Here is an 18,277-nt window from a genome sequence, read left to right on the forward strand (position 1 = left end):
TACCCGTGCGGAAAATGACAGCGACACCGAGTCTACCCTATATATATCTAATACGTTAAGGTGATGTCGTTACATCGTTCAAATTAGTTTCAAATGGTCCGTCAGAAGGCTCCCTCGGATGGTTCTCTCAGACAGCAGGTTACCCGTGCGGAAAATCACAGCGACACCGAGTATACCCTATATATATCTAATACGTTAAGGTGATGTCGTTACATCGTTCAAATTAGTTTCAAATGGTCCGTCAGAAGGCTCCCTCGCATGGTTCTCTCAGACAGCAGGTTACCCGTGCGGAAAATCACAGCGACACCGAGTATACCCTATATATATCTAATACGTTAAGGTGATGTCGTTACATCGTTCAAATTAGTTTCAAATGGGCCGTCAGAAGGCTCCCTCGCATGGTTCTCTCAGACAGCAGGTTACCCGTGCGGAAAATGACAGCGACACCGAGTCTACCCTATATATATCTAATACGTTAAGGTGATGTCGTTACATCGTTCAAATTAGTTTCAAATCGTCGCCCAATAAGCACCCTGCTCTGAACATATAAAGAAAAAGTCTGATGTACCACACCCGATTTCTGCAGAAAGGTAAATTTTTCGGCTCGATTTTCTCCAGAATATGCACATCTAAGTGAGGTGAGCACATGATCGCGAATGCACCGTAACCGAGAACAAACACCTTGCATTTAGGGAAAATACTGGAGCCAAAAAACGAAAATTGAAACATTTGCTCCTTTTCTCTCGAAACAACGAGACACTTTGTCGACAATTCGTGAATACTCGTCTGTAGGCTCCTTCGCATGGTTCTCTAAAACAGCAGATTACCCATGAGGAATGTTTAAAAAACACCTATATGAGTCTACCCTATATGTATCGATTACGTTAAGGTCATGTCATTAAATCGTTCATTTGAGTTTCAAATGTTCGGCCAGTAAGCACCCTGCTCAGAACATATAACGAAAAAGTGTGATGTACCACATTCGATTTCTGGAGAAAGGTAAATCTTTCGGCTCGATTTCCTCCAGAATAAGCACATCTAAGTGAGGTGAGCACATGATCGCGACCGCACCGGAAACGAGAACTAGCACTTTGCATTGAGGGAAAAGACTGGAGGCTAAAAAAAAATAATGGGAAACATTTGCTCCTTTTCTCTAGCAACAACGAGACACTATGTCGACAATTCGTCAATTCTCGTCTGTAGGCTCCTTCGCATTGTTCTCTTAAACAGCAGATTACACATGAGGAATGTGAAAAAACACCAAGTCTACCCTATATGTCTCGAATACGTTAAGGTGATGTCATTACATCGTTCATTTGAGTTGCAAATGTTCCTCCAGAATGGGATGCAAACATAGTGTATAATATACTTTATGTTTGAATTGAGATTCCCACCAAAGTTTACCACAACGAAACAAATGTTGCCAATACGCCAGTATCTGTCAGAAGGCTACCTCGCATGGTTCTCTCAGACAGCAGGATAACCGTGCGGAAAATGACAGCGACACCGAGTCTACCCTATATATATCTAATACGTTAAGGTGATGTCGTTACATCGTTCAAATTAGTTTCAAATGGTCCGTCAGAAGGCTCCCTCGCATGGTTCTCTCAGACAGCAGGTTACCCCTGCGGAAAATGACAGCGACACCGAGTCTACCCTATATATATCTAATACGTTAAGGTGATGTCGTTACATCGTTCAAATTAGTTTCAAATGGTCCGTCAAAAGGCTCCCTCGCATGGTTCTCTCAGACAGCAGGTTACTTGTGCGGAAAATGACAGCGACACCGAATCTACCATATATATATCTAATACGTTAAGGTGATGTCGTTACATCGTTCAAATTAGTTTCAAATGGTCCGTCAGAAGGCTCCCTCGCATGGTTCTCTCAGACAGCAGGTTACCCGTGCGAAAAATGACAGCGACACCGAGTCTACCCTATATATATCTAATACGGTAAGGTGATGTCGTTACATCGTTCAAATTAGTTTCAAATGGTCCGTCAGAAGGCTCCCTCGCATGGTTCTCTCAGACAGCAGGTTACCCGTGCGGAAAATCACAGCGACACCGAGTATACCCTATATACATCTAATACGTTAAGGTGATGTCGTTACATCGTTCAAATTAGTTTCAAATGGGCCGTCAGAAGGCTCCCTCGCATGGTTCTCTCAGACAGCAGGTTACCCGTGCGGAAAATGACAGCGACACCTTGTCTACCCTATATATATCTAATACGTTAAGGTGATGTCGTTACATCGTTCAAATTAGTTTCAAATGGTCCGTCAGAAGGCTCCCTCACATGGTTCTCTCAGACAGCAGGTTACCCGTGCGGAAAATGACTGCGACACCGAGTCTACCCTATATATATCTAATACGTTAAGGTGATGTCGTTACATCGTTCAAATTAGTTTCAAATGGTCCGTCAGAAGGCTCCCTCGGATGGTTCTCTCAGACAGCAGGTTACCCGTGCGGAAAATCACAGCGACACCGAGTATACCCTATATATATCTAATACGTTAAGGTGATGTCGTTACATCGTTCAAATTAGTTTCAAATGGTCCGTCAGAAGGCTCCCTCGCATGGTTCTCTCAGACAGCAGGTTACCCGTGCGGAAAATGACAGCGACACCGAGTATACCCTATATATATCTAATACGTTAAGGTGATGTCGTTACATCGTTCAAATTAGTTTCAAATGGTCCGTCAGAAGGCTCCCTCGCATGGTTCTCTCAGACAGCAGGTTACTCGTGCGGAAAATGACAGCGACACCGAGTCTACCCTATATATATCTAATACGTTAAGGTGATGTCGTTACATCGTTCAAATTAGTTTCAAATGGTCCGTCAAAAGGCTCCCTCGCATGGTTCTCTCAGACAGCAGGTTACTTGTGCGGAAAATGACAGCGACACCGAATCTACCATATATATATCTAATACGTTAAGGTAATGTCGTTACATCGTTCAAATTAGTTTCAAATGGTCCGTCAGAAGGCTCCCTCGCATGGTTCTCTCAGACAGCAGGTTACCCGTGCGGAAAATCACAGCGACACCGAGTATACCCTATATACATCTAATACGTTAAGGTGATGTCGTTACATCGTTCAAATTAGTTTCAAATGGGCCGTCAGAAGGCTCCCTCGCATGGTTCTCTCAGACAGCAGGTTACCCGTGCGGAAAATGACAGCGACACCTTGTCTACCCTATATATATCTAATACGTTAAGGTGATGTCGTTACATCGTTCAAATTAGTTTCAAATGGTCCGTCAGAAGGCTCCCTCACATGGTTCTCTCAGACAGCAGGTTACCCGTGCGGAAAATGACTGCGACACCGAGTCTACCCTATATATATCTAATACGTTAAGGTGATGTCGTTACATCGTTCAAATTAGTTTCAAATGGTCCGTCAGAAGGCTCCCTCGGATGGTTCTCTCAGACAGCAGGTTACCCGTGCGGAAAATCACAGCGACACCGAGTATACCCTATATATATCTAATACGTTAAGGTGATGTCGTTACATCGTTCAAATTAGTTTCAAATGGTCCGTCAGAAGGCTCCCTCGCATGGTTCTCTCAGACAGCAGGTTACCCGTGCGGAAAATGACAGCGACACCGAGTATACCCTATATATATCTAATACGTTAAGGTGATGTCGTTACATCGTTCAAATTAGTTTCAAATGGTCCGTCAGAAGGCTCCCTCGCATGGTTCTCTCAGACAGCAGGTTACTCGTGCGGAAAATGACAGCGACACCGAGTCTACCCTATATATATCTAATACGTTAAGGTGATGTCGTTACATCGTTCAAATTAGTTTCAAATCGTCGCCCAATAAGCACCCTGCTCTGAACATATAAAGAAAAAGTCTGATGTACCACACCCGATTTCTGCAGAAAGGTAAATTTTTCGGCTCGATTCTCTCCAGAATATGCACATCTAAGTGAGGTGAGCACATGATCGCGAATGCACCGTAACCGAGAACAAACACCTTGCATTAAGGGAAAATATTGGAGCCAAAAAACGAAAATTGAAACATTTGCTCCTTTTCTCTCGAAACAACGAGACACTATGTCGACAATTCGTCAATTCTCGTCTGTAGGCTCCTTCGCATTGTTCTCTAAAACAGCAGATTACACATGAGGAATGTGAAAAAACACCAAGTCTACCCTATATGTCTCGAATACGTTAAGGTGATGTCGTTACATCGTTCAAATTAGTTTCAAATGGTCCGTCAGAAGGCTCCCTCGGATGGTTCTCTCAGACAGCAGGTTACCCGTGCGGAAAATCATAGCGACACCGAGTATACCCTATATATATCTAATACGTTAAGGTGATGTCGTTACATCGTTCAAATTAGTTTCAAATGGTCCGTCAGAAGGCTCCCTCGCATGGTTCTCTCAGACAGCAGGTTACCCGTGCGGAAAATGACAGCGACACCGAGTATACCCTATATATATCTAATACGTTAAGGTGATGTCGTTACATCGTTCAAATTAGTTTCAAATGGTCCGTCAGAAGGCTCCCTCGCATGGTTCTCTCAGACAGCAGGTTACCCCTGCGGAAAATGACAGCGACACCTTGTCTACCCTATATATATCTAATACGTTAAGGTGATGTCGTTACATCGTTCAAATTAGTTTCAAATGGTCCGTCAGAAGGCTCCCTCACATGGTTCTCTCAGACAGCAGGTTACCCGTGCGGAAAATGACAGCGACACCGAGTCTACCCTATATATATCTAATACGTTAAGGTGATGTCGTTACATCGTTCAAATTAGTTTCAAATGGTCCGTCAGAAGGCTCCCTCGGATGGTTCTCTCAGACAGCAGGTTACCCGTGCGGAAAATCACAGCGACACCGAGTATACCCTATATATATCTAATACGTTAAGTTGATGTCGTTACATCGTTCAAATTAGTTTCAAATGGTCCGTCAGAAGGCTCCCTCGCATGGTTCTCTCGGACAGCAGGTTACCCGTGCGAAAAATGACAGCGACACCGAGTCTACCCTATATATATCTAATACGGTAAGGTGATGTCGTTACATCGTTCAAATTAGTTTCAAATGGTCCGTCAGAAGGCTCCCTCGCATGGTTCTCTCAGACAGCAGGTTACCCGTGCGGAAAATCACAGCGACACCGAGTATACCCTATATATATCTAATACGTTAAGTTGATGTCGTTACATCGTTCAAATTAGTTTCAAATGGTCCGTCAGAAGGCTCCCTCGCATGGTTCTCTCAGACAGCAGGTTACCCGTGCGAAAAATGACAGCGACACCGAGTCTACCCTATATATATCTAATACGGTAAGGTGATGTCGTTACATCGTTCAAATTAGTTTCAAATTATCCGTCAGAAGGCTCCCTCGCATGGTTCTCTCAGACAGCAGGTTACCCGTGCGGAAAATCACAGCGACACCGAGTATACCCTATATATATATATAATACGTTAAGGTGATATCGTTACATCGTTCAAATTAGTTTCAAAGGGGCCGTCAGAAGGCTCCCTCGCATGGTTCTCTCAGACAGCAGGTTACCCGTGCGGAAAATGACAGAGACACCGAGTCTACCCTATATATATCTAATACGTTAAGGTGATGTCGTTACATCGTTCAAATTAGTTTCAAATCGTCGCCCAATAAGCACCCTGCTCTGAACATATAAAGAAAAAGTCTGATGTACCACACCCGATTTCTGCAGAAAGGTAAATTTTTCGGCTCGATTTTCTCCAGAATATGCACATCTAAGTGAGGTGAGCACATGATCGCGAATGCACCGTAACCGAGAACAAAACACCTTGCATTTAGGGAAAATACTGGAGCCAAAAAACGAAAATTGAAACATTTGCTCCTTTTCTCTCGAAACAACGAGACACTTTGTCGACAATTCGTGAATACTCGTCTGTAGGCTCCTTCGCATGGTTCTCTAAAACAGCAGATTACCCATGAGGAATGTTTTAAAAAACACCTATATGAGTCTACCCTATATGTATCGATTACGTTAAGGTCATGTCATTAAATCGTTCATTTGAGTTTCAAATGTTCGGCCAGTAAGCACCCTGCTCAGAACATATAACGAAAAAGTGTGATGTACCACATTCGATTTCTGGAGAAAGGTAAATTTTTCGGCTCGATTTCCTCCAGAATAAGCACATCTAAGTGAGGTGAGCACATGATCGCGACCGCACCGGAAACGAGAACTAGCACTTTGCATTGAGGGAAAAGACTGGAGGCTAAAAAAAATAATGGGAAACATTTGCTCCTTTTCTCTAGCAACAACGAGACACTATGTCGACAATTCGTCAATTCTCGTCTGTAGGCTCCTTCGCATTGTTCTCTAAAACAGCAGATTACACATGAGGAATGTGAAAAAACACCAAGTCTACCCTATATGTCTCGAATACGTTAAGGTGATGTCATTACATCGTTCATTTGAGTTGCAAATGTTCCTCCAGAATGGGATGCAAACATAGTGTATAATATACTTTATGTTTGAATTGAGATTCCCACCAAAGTTTACCACAACGAAACAAATGTTGCCAATACGCCAGTATCTGTCAGAAGGCTACCTCGCATGGTTCTCTCAGACAGCAGGATAACCGTGCGGAAAATGACAGCGACACCGAGTCTACCCTATATATATCTAATACGTTAAGGTGATGTCGTTACATCGTTCAAATTAGTTTCAAATGGTCCGTCAAAAGGCTCCCTCGCATGGTTCTCTCAGACAGCAGGTTACTTGTGCGGAAAATGACAGCGACACCGAATCTACCATATATATATCTAATACGTTAAGGTGATGTCGTTACATCGTTCAAATTAGTTTCAAATGGTCCGTCAGAAGGCTCCCTCGCATGGTTCTCTCAGACAGCAGGTTACCCGTGCGAAAAATGACAGCGACACCGAGTCTACCCTATATATATCTAATACGGTAAGGTGATGTCGTTACATCGTTCAAATTAGTTTCAAATGGTCCGTCAGAAGGCTCCCTCGCATGGTTCTCTCAGACTGCAGGTTACCCGTGCGGAAAATCACAGCGACACCGAGTATACCCTATATACATCTAATACGTTAAGGTGATGTCGTTACATCGTTCAAATTAGTTTCAAATGGGCCGTCAGAAGGCTCCCTCGCATGGTTCTCTCAGACAGCAGGTTACCCGTGCGGAAAATGACAGCGACACCTTGTCTACCCTATATATATCTAATACGTTAAGGTGATGTCGTTACATCGTTCAAATTAGTTTCAAATGGTCCGTCAGAAGGCTCCCTCACATGGTTCTCTCAGACAGCAGGTTACCCGTGCGGAAAATGACTGCGACACCGAGTCTACCCTATATATATCTAATACGTTAAGGTGATGTCGTTACATCGTTCAAATTAGTTTCAAATCGTCGCCCAATAAGCACCCTGCTCTGAACATATAAAGAAAAAGTCTGATGTACCACACCCGATTTCTGCAGAAAGGTAAATTTTTCGGCTCGATTTTCTCCAGAATATGCACATCTAAGTGAGGTGAGCACATGATCGCGAATGCACCGTAACCGAGAACAAACACCTTGCATTTAGGGAAAATACTGGAGCCAAAAAACGAAAATTGAAACATTTGCTCCTTTTCTCTCGAAACAACGAGACACTTTGTCGACAATTCGTGAATACTCGTCTGTAGGCTCCTTCGCATGGTTCTCTAAAACAGCAGATTACCCATGAGGAATGTTTAAAAAACACCTATATGAGTCTACCCTATATGTATCGATTACGTTAAGGTCATGTCATTAAATCGTTCATTTGAGTTTCAAATGTTCGGCCAGTAAGCACCCTGCTCAGAACATATAACGAAAAAGTGTGATGTACCACATTCGATTTCTGGAGAAAGGTAAATTTTTCGGCTCGATTTCCTCCAGAATAAGCACATCTAAGTGAGGTGAGCACATGATCGCGACCGCACCGGAAACGAGAACTAGCACTTTGCATTGAGGGAAAAGACTGGAGGCTAAAAAAAAATAATGGGAAACATTTGCTCCTTTTCTCTAGCAACAACGAGACACTATGTCGACAATTCGTCAATTCTCGTCTGTAGGCTCCTTCGCATTGTTCTCTAAAACAGCAGATTACACATGAGGAATGTGAAAAAACACCAAGTCTACCCTATATGTCTCGAATACGTTAAGGTGATGTCATTACATCGTTCATTTGAGTTGCAAATGTTCCTCCAGAATGGGATGCAAACATAGTGTATAATATACTTTATGTTTGAATTGAGATTCCCACCAAAGTTTACCACAACGAAACAAATGTTGCCAATACGCCAGTATCTGTCAGAAGGCTACCTCGCATGGTTCTCTCAGACAGCAGGATAACCGTGCGGAAAATGACAGCGACACCGAGTCTACCCTATATATATCTAATACGTTAAGGTGATGTCGTTACATCGTTCAAATTAGTTTCAAATGGTCCGTCAAAAGGCTCCCTCGCATGGTTCTCTCAGACAGCAGGTTACTTGTGCGGAAAATGACAGCGACACCGAATCTACCATATATATATCTAATACGTTAAGGTGATGTCGTTACATCGTTCAAATTAGTTTCAAATGGTCCGTCAGAAGGCTCCCTCGCATGGTTCTCTCAGACAGCAGGTTACCCGTGCGAAAAATGACAGCGACACCGAGTCTACCCTATATATATCTAATACGGTAAGGTGATGTCGTTACATCGTTCAAATTAGTTTCAAATGGTCCGTCAGAAGGCTCCCTCGCATGGTTTCTCTCAGACTGCAGGTTACCCGTGCGGAAAATCACAGCGACACCGAGTATACCCTATATACATCTAATACGTTAAGGTGATGTCGTTACATCGTTCAAATTAGTTTCAAATGGGCCGTCAGAAGGCTCCCTCGCATGGTTCTCTCAGACAGCAGGTTACCCGTGCGGAAAATGACAGCGACACCTTGTCTACCCTATATATATCTAATACGTTAAGGTGATGTCGTTACATCGTTCAAATTAGTTTCAAATGGTCCGTCAGAAGGCTCCCTCACATGGTTCTCTCAGACAGCAGGTTACCCGTGCGGAAAATGACTGCGACAACCGAGTCTACCCTATATATATCTAATACGTTAAGGTGATGTCGTTACATCGTTCAAATTAGTTTCAAATGGTCCGTCAGAAGGCTCCCTCGGATGGTTCTCTCAGACAGCAGGTTACCCGTGCGGAAAATCACAACGACACCGAGTATACCCTATATATATCTAATACGTTAAGGTGATGTCGTTACATCGTTCAAATTAGTTTCAAATGGTCCGTCAGAAGGCTCCCTCGCATGGTTCTCTCAGACAGCAGGTTACCCGTGCGGAAAATGACAGCGACACCGAGTATACCCTATATATATCTAATACGTTAAGGTGATGTCGTTACATCGTTCAAATTAGTTTCAAATGGTCCGTCAGAAGGCTCCCTCGCATGGTTCTCTCAGACAGCAGGTTACTCGTGCGGAAAATGACAGCGACACCGAGTCTACCCTATATATATCTAATACGTTAAGGTGATGTCGTTACATCGTTCAAATTAGTTTCAAATCGTCGCCCAATAAGCACCCTGCTCTGAACATATAAAGAAAAAGTCTGATGTACCACACCCGATTTCTGCAGAAAGGTAAATTTTTCGGCTCGATTCTCTCCAGAATATGCACATCTAAGTGAGGTGAGCACATGATCGCGAATGCACCGTAACCGAGAACAAACACCTTGCATTAAGGGAAAATATTGGAGCCAAAAAACGAAAATTGAAACATTTGCTCCTTTTCTCTCGAAACAACGAGACACTATGTCGACAATTCGTCAATTCTCGTCTGTAGGCTCCTTCGCATTGTTCTCTAAAACAGCAGATTACACATGAGGAATGTGAAAAAACACAAAGTCTACCCTATATGTCTCGAATACGTTAAGGTGATGTCATTACATCGTTCATTTGAGTTGCAAATGTTCCTCCAGAATGGGATGCAAACATAGTGTATAATATACTTTATGTTTGAATTGAGATTCCCCACCAAAGTTTACCACAACGAAACAAATGTTGCCAATACGCCAGTATCTGTCAGAAGGCTACCTCGCATGGTTCTCTCAGACAGCAGGATACCCGTGCGGAAAATGACAGCGACACCGAGTCTACCCTATATATATCTAATACGTTAAGGTGATGTCGTTACATCGTTCAAATTAGTTTCAAATGGTCCGTCAGAAGGCTCCCTCGGATGGTTCTCTCAGACAGCAGGTTACCCGTGCGGAAAATCACAGCGACACCGAGTATACCCTATATATATCTAATACGTTAAGGTGATGTCGTTACATCGTTCAAATTAGTTTCAAATGGTCCGTCAGAAGGCTCCCTCGCATGGTTCTCTCAGACAGCAGGTTACCCGTGCGGAAAATGACAGCGACACCGAGTATACCCTATATATATCTAATACGTTAAGGTGATGTCGTTACATCGTTCAAATTAGTTTCAAATGGTCCGTCAGAAGGCTCCCTCGCATGGTTCTCTCAGACAGCAGGTTACTCGTGCGGAAAATGACAGCGACACCGAGTCTACCCTATATATATCTAATACGTTAAGGTGATGTCGTTACATCGTTCAAATTAGTTTCAAATCGTCGCCCAATAAGCACCCTGCTCTGAACATATAAAGAAAAAGTCTGATGTACCACACCCGATTTCTGCAGAAAGGTAAATTTTTCGGCTCGATTCTCTCCAGAATATGCACATCTAAGTGAGGTGAGCACATGATCGCGAATGCACCGTAACCGAGAACAAACACCTTGCATTAAGGGAAAATACTGGAGCCAAAAAACGAAAATTGAAACATTTGCTCCTTTTTTCTCGAAACAACGAGACACTATGTCGACAATTCGTCAATTCTCGTCTGTAGGCTCCTTCGCATTGTTCTCTAAAACAGCAGATTACACATGAGGAATGTGAAAAAAACACCAAGTCTACCCTATATGTCTCGAATACGTTAAGGTGATGTCATTACATCGTTCATTTGAGTTGCAAATGTTCCTCCAGAATGGGATGCAAACATAGTGTATAATATACTTTATGTTTGAATTGAGATTCCCACCAAAGTTTACCACAACGAAACAAATGTTGCCAATACGCCAGTATCTGTCAGAAGGCTACCTCGCATGGTTCTCTCAGACAGCAGGATAACCGTGCGGAAAATGACAGCGACACCGAGTCTACCCTATATATATCTAATACGTTAAGGTGATGTCGTTACATCGTTCAAATTAGTTTCAAATGGTCCGTCAGAAGGCTCCCTCGCATGGTTCTCTCAGACAGCAGGTTACCCCTGCGGAAAATGACAGCGACACCGAGTCTACCCTATATATATCTAATACGTTAAGGTGATGTCGTTACATCGTTCAAATTAGTTTCAAATGGTCCGTCAAAAGGCTCCCTCGCATGGTTCTCTCAGACAGCAGGTTACTTGTGCGGAAAATGACAGCGACACCGAATCTACCATATATATATCTAATACGTTAAGGTGATGTCGTTACATCGTTCAAATTAGTTTCAAATGGTCCGTCAGAAGGCTCCCTCGCATGGTTCTCTCAGACAGCAGGTTACCCGTGCGAAAAATGACAGCGACACCGAGTCTACCCTATATATATCTAATACGGTAAGGTGATGTCGTTACATCGTTCAAATTAGTTTCAAATGGTCCGTCAGAAGGCTCCCTCGCATGGTTCTCTCAGACAGCAGGTTACCCGTGCGGAAAATCACAGCGACACCGAGTATACCCTATATACATCTAATACGTTAAGGTGATGTCGTTACATCGTTCAAATTAGTTTCAAATGGGCCGTCAGAAGGCTCCCTCGCATGGTTCTCTCAGACAGCAGGTTACCCGTGCGGAAAATGACAGCGACACCTTGTTTACCCTATATATATCTAATACGTTAAGGTGATGTCGTTACATCGTTCAAATTAGTTTCAAATGGTCCGTCAGAAGGCTCCCTCACATGGTTCTCTCAGACAGCAGGTTACCCGTGCGGAAAATGACTGCGACACCGAGTCTACCCTATATATATCTAATACGTTAAGGTGATGTCGTTACATCGTTCAAATTAGTTTCAAATGGTCCGTCAGAAGGCTCCCTCGGATGGTTCTCTCAGACAGCAGGTTACCCGTGCGGAAAATCACAGCGACACCGAGTATACCCTATATATATCTAATACGTTAAGGTGATGTCGTTACATCGTTCAAATTAGTTTCAAATGGTCCGTCAGAAGGCTCCCTCGCATGGTTCTCTCAGACAGCAGGTTACCCGTGCGGAAAATGACAGCGACACCGAGTATACCCTATATATATCTAATACGTTAAGGTGATGTCGTTACATCGTTCAAATTAGTTTCAAATGGTCCGTCAGAAGGCTCCCTCGCATGGTTCTCTCAGACAGCAGGTTACTCGTGCGGAAAATGACAGCGACACCGAGTCTACCCTATATATATCTAATACGTTAAGGTGATGTCGTTACATCGTTCAAATTAGTTTCAAATCGTCGCCCAATAAGCACCCTGCTCTGAACATATAAAGAAAAAGTCTGATGTACCACACCCGATTTCTGCAGAAAGGTAAATTTTTCGGCTCGATTCTCTCCAGAATATGCACATCTAAGTGAGGTGAGCACATGATCGCGAATGCACCGTAACCGAGAACAAACACCTTGCATTAAGGGAAAATATTGGAGCCAAAAAACGAAAATTGAAACATTTGCTCCTTTTCTCTCGAAACAACGAGACACTATGTCGACAATTCGTCAATTCTCGTCTGTAGGCTCCTTCGCATTGTTCTCTAAAACAGCAGATTACACATGAGGAATGTGAAAAAACACAAAGTCTACCCTATATGTCTCGAATACGTTAAGGTGATGTCATTACATCGTTCATTTGAGTTGCAAATGTTCCTCCAGAATGGGATGCAAACATAGTGTATAATATACTTTATGTTTGAATTGAGATTCCCACCAAAGTTTACCACAACGAAACAAATGTTGCCAATACGCCAGTATCTGTCAGAAGGCTACCTCGCATGGTTCTCTCAGACAGCAGGATACCCGTGCGGAAAATGACAGCGACACCGAGTCTACCCTATATATATCTAATACGTTAAGGTGATGTCGTTACATCGTTCAAATTAGTTTCAAATGGTCCGTCAGAAGGCTCCCTCGGATGGTTCTCTCAGACAGCAGGTTACCCGTGCGGAAAATCACAGCGACACCGAGTATACCCTATATATATCTAATACGTTAAGGTGATGTCGTTACATCGTTCAAATTAGTTTCAAATGGTCCGTCAGAAGGCTCCCTCGCATGGTTCTCTCAGACAGCAGGTTACCCGTGCGGAAAATGACAGCGACACCGAGTATACCCTATATATATCTAATACGTTAAGGTGATGTCGTTACATCGTTCAAATTAGTTTCAAATGGTCCGTCAGAAGGCTCCCTCGCATGGTTCTCTCAGACAGCAGGTTACTCGTGCGGAAAATGACAGCGACACCGAGTCTACCCTATATATATCTAATACGTTAAGGTGATGTCGTTACATCGTTCAAATTAGTTTCAAATCGTCGCCCAATAAGCACCCTGCTCTGAACATATAAAGAAAAAGTCTGATGTACCACACCCGATTTCTGCAGAAAGGTAAATTTTTCGGCTCGATTCTCTCCAGAATATGCACATCTAAGTGAGGTGAGCACATGATCGCGAATGCACCGTAACCGAGAACAAACACCTTGCATTAAGGGAAAATACTGGAGCCAAAAAACGAAAATTGAAACATTTGCTCCTTTTTTCTCGAAACAACGAGACACTATGTCGACAATTCGTCAATTCTCGTCTGTAGGCTCCTTCGCATTGTTCTCTAAAACAGCAGATTACACATGAGGAATGTGAAAAAACACCAAGTCTACCCTATATGTCTCGAATACGTTAAGGTGATGTCATTACATCGTTCATTTGAGTTGCAAATGTTCCTCCAGAATGGGATGCAAACATAGTGTATAAGATACTTTATGTTTGAATTGAGATTCCCACCAAAGTTTACCACAACGAAACAAATGTTGCCAATACGCCAGTACCTGTCAGAAGGCTACCTCGCATGGTTCTCTCAGACAGCAGGATACCCGTGCGGAAAATGACAGCGACACCGAGTATACCCTATATATATCTAATACGTTAAGGTGATGTCGTTACATCGTTCAAATTAGTTTCAAATGGTCCGTCAGAAGGCTACCTCGCATGGTTCTCTCAGACAGCAGGATACCCGTGCGGAAAATGACAGCGACACCGAGTCTACCCTATATATATCTAATACGTTAAGGTGATGTCGTTACATCGTTCAAATTAGTTTCAAATGGTCCGTCAGAAGGCTCCCTCGCATGGTTCTCTCAGACAGCAGGTTACCCCTGCGGAAAATGACAGCGACACCTTGTCTACCCTATATATATCTAATACGTTAAGGTGATGTCGTTACATCGTTCAAATCAGTTTCAAATGGTCCGTCAGAAGGCTCCCTCACATGGTTCTCTCAGACAGCAGGTTACCCGTGCGGAAAATGACAGCGACACCGAGTCTACCCTATATATATCTAATACGTTAAGGTGATGTCGTTACATCGTTCAAATTAGTTTCAAATGGTCCGTCAGAAGGCTCCCTCGGATGGTTCTCTCAGACAGCAGGTTACCCGTGCGGAAAATCACAGCGACACCGAGTATACCCTATATATATCTAATACGTTAAGGTGATGTCGTTACATCGTTCAAATTAGTTTCAAATGGTCCGTCAGAAGGCTCCCTCGCATGGTTCTCTCAGACAGCAGGTTACCCGTGCGGAAAATGACAGCGACACCGAGTATACCCTATATATATCTAATACGTTAAGGTGATGTCGTTACATCGTTCAAATTAGTTTCAAATGGTCCGTCAGAAGGCTCCCTCGCATGGTTCTCTCAGACAGCAGGTTACTCGTGCGGAAAATGACAGCGACACCGAGTCTACCCTATATATATCTAATACGTTAAGGTGATGTCGTTACATCGTTCAAATTAGTTTCAAATGGTCGCCCAATAAGCACCCGGCTCAGAACATATAACGAAAAAGTGTGATGTACCACATTCGATTTCTGGAGAAAGGTAAATTTTTCGGCTCGATTTCCTCCAGAATAAGCACATCTAAGTGAGGTGAGCACATGATCGCGACCGCACCGGAAACGAGAACTAGCACTTTGCATTGAGGGAAAAGACTGGAGCCTAAAAAAAAATAATGGGAAACATTTGCTCCTTTTCTCTAGCAACAACGAGACACTATGTCGACAATTCGTCAATACTCGTCTGTAGGCTCCTTCGCATTGTTCTCTAAAACAGCAGATTATACATGAGGAATGTGAAAAAAACACCAAGTCTACCCTATATGTATCGAATACGTTAAGGTGATGTCATTACATCGTTCATTTGAGTTGCAAATGTTCGGCCAGGATGGGATGCAAACATAGTGTATAATATACTTTATGTTTGAATTGAGATTCCCACCAAAGTTTACCACAACGAAACAAATGTTGCCAATACGCCAGTATCTGTCAGAAGGCTACCTCGCATGGTTCTCTCAGACAGCAGGATACCCGTGCGGAAAATGACAGCGACACCGAGTCTACCCTATATATATCTAATACGTTAAGATGATGTCGTTACATCGTTCAAATTAGTTTCAAATGGTCCGTCAGAAGGCTCCCTCGCATCGTTCTCTCAGACAGCAGGTTACCCCTGCGGAAAATGACAGCGACACCTTGTCTACCCTATATATATCTAATACGTTAAGGTGATGTCGTTACATCGTTCAAATTAGTTTCAAATGGTCCGTCAGAAGGCTCCCTCACATGGTTCTCTCAGACAGCAGGTTACCCGTGCGGAAAATGACAGCGACACCGAGTCTACCCTATATATATCTAATACGTTAAGGTGATGTCGTTACATCGTTCAAATTAGTTTCAAATGGTCCGTCAGAAGGCTCCCTCGCATGGTTCTCTCAGACAGCAGGTTACTCGTGCGGAAAATGACAGCGACACCGAGTCTACCCTATATATATCTAATACGTTAAGGTGATGTCGTTACATCGTTCAAATTAGTTTCAAATCGTCGCCCAATAAGCACCCTGCTCTGAACATATAAAGAAAAAGTCTGATGTACCACACCCGATTTCTGCAGAAAGGTAAATTTTTCGGCTCGATTCTCTCCAGAATATGCACATCTAAGTGAGGTGAGCACATGATCGCGAATGCACCGTAACCGAGAACAAACACCTTGCATTAAGGGAAAATATTGGAGCCAAAAAACGAAAATTGAAACATTTGCTCCTTTTCTCTCGAAACAACGAGACACTATGTCGACAATTCGTCAATTCTCGTCTGTAGGCTCCTTCGCATTGTTCTCTAAAACAGCAGATTACACATGAGGAATGTGAAAAAACACCAAGTCTACCCTATATGTCTCGAATACGTTAAGGTGATGTCATTACATCGTTCATTTGAGTTGCAAATGTTCCTCCAGAATGGGATGCAAACATAGTGTATAATATACTTTATGTTTGAATTGAGATTCCCACCAAAGTTTACCACAACGAAACAAATGTTGCCAATACGCCAGTATCTGTCAGAAGGCTACCTCGCATGGTTCTCTCAGACAGCAGGATACCCGTGCGGAAAATGACAGCGACACCGAGTCTACCCTATATATATCTAATACGTTAAGATGATGTCGTTACATCGTTCAAATTAGTTTCAAATGGTCCGTCAGAAGGCTCCCTCGCATGGTTCTCTCAGACAGCAGGTTACCCCTGCGGAAAATGACAGCGACACCGAGTCTACCCTATATATATCTAATACGTTAAGGTGATGTCGTTACATCGTTCAAATTAGTTTCAAATGGTCCGTCAAAAGGCTCCCTCGCATGGTTCTCTCAGACAGCAGGTTACTTGTGCGGAAAATGACAGCGACACCGAATCTACCATATATATATCTAATACGTTAAGGTGATGTCGTTACATCGTTCAAATTAGTTTCAAATGGTCCGTCAGAAGGCTCCCTCGCATGGTTCTCTCAGACAGCAGGTTACTCGTGCGGAAAATGACAGCGACACCGAGTCTACCCTATATATATCTAATACGTTAAGGTGATGTCGTTACATCGTTCAAATTAGTTTCAAATGGTCGCCCAATAAGCACCCGGCTCAGAACATATAACGAAAAAGTGTGATGTACCACATTCGATTTCTGGAGAAAGGTAAATTTTTCGGCTCGATTTCCTCCAGAATAAGCACATCTAAGTGAGGTGAGCACATGATCGCGACCGCACCGGAAACGAGAACTAGCACTTTGCATTGAGGGAAAAGACTGGAGCCTAAAAAAAAATAATGGGAAACATTTGCTCCTTTTCTCTAGCAACAACGAGACACTATGTCGACAATTCGTCAATACTCGTCTGTAGGCTCCTTCGCATTGTTCTCTAAAACAGCAGATTATACATGAGGAATGTGAAAAAAACACCAAGTCTACCCTATATGTATCGAATACGTTAAGGTGATGTCATTACATCGTTCATTTGAGTTGCAAATGTTCGGCCAGGATGGGATGCAAACATAGTGTATAATATACTTTATGTTTGAATTGAGATTCCCACCAAAGTTTACCACAACGAAACAAATGTTGCCAATACGCCAGTATCTGTCAGAAGGCTACCTCGCATGGTTCTCTCAGACAGCAGGATACCCGTGCGGAAAATGACAGCGACACCGAGTCTACCCTATATATATCTAATACGTTAAGATGATGTCGTTACATCGTTCAAATTAGTTTCAAATGGTCCGTCAGAAGGCTCCCTCGCATCGTTCTCTCAGACAGCAGGTTACCCCTGCGGAAAATGACAGCGACACCGAGTCTACCCTATATATATCTAATACGTTAAGGTGATGTCGTTACATCGTTCAAATTAGTTTCAAATGGTCCGTCAAAAGGCTCCCTCGCATGGTTCTCTCAGACAGCAGGTTACTTGTGCGGAAAATGACAGCGACACCGAATCTACCATATATATATCTAATACGTTAAGGTGATGTCGTTACATCGTTCAAATTAGTTTCAAATGGTCCGTCAGAAGGCTCCCTCGCATGGTTCTCTCAGACAGCAGGTTACCCGTGCGAAAAATGACAGCGACACCGAGTCTACCCTATATATATCTAATACGGTA

This window comes from Procambarus clarkii, chromosome 68 (genome assembly GCF_040958095.1).
Source record: "Procambarus clarkii isolate CNS0578487 chromosome 68, FALCON_Pclarkii_2.0, whole genome shotgun sequence".
Lineage (NCBI taxonomy): Eukaryota > Metazoa > Arthropoda > Malacostraca > Decapoda > Cambaridae > Procambarus > Procambarus clarkii.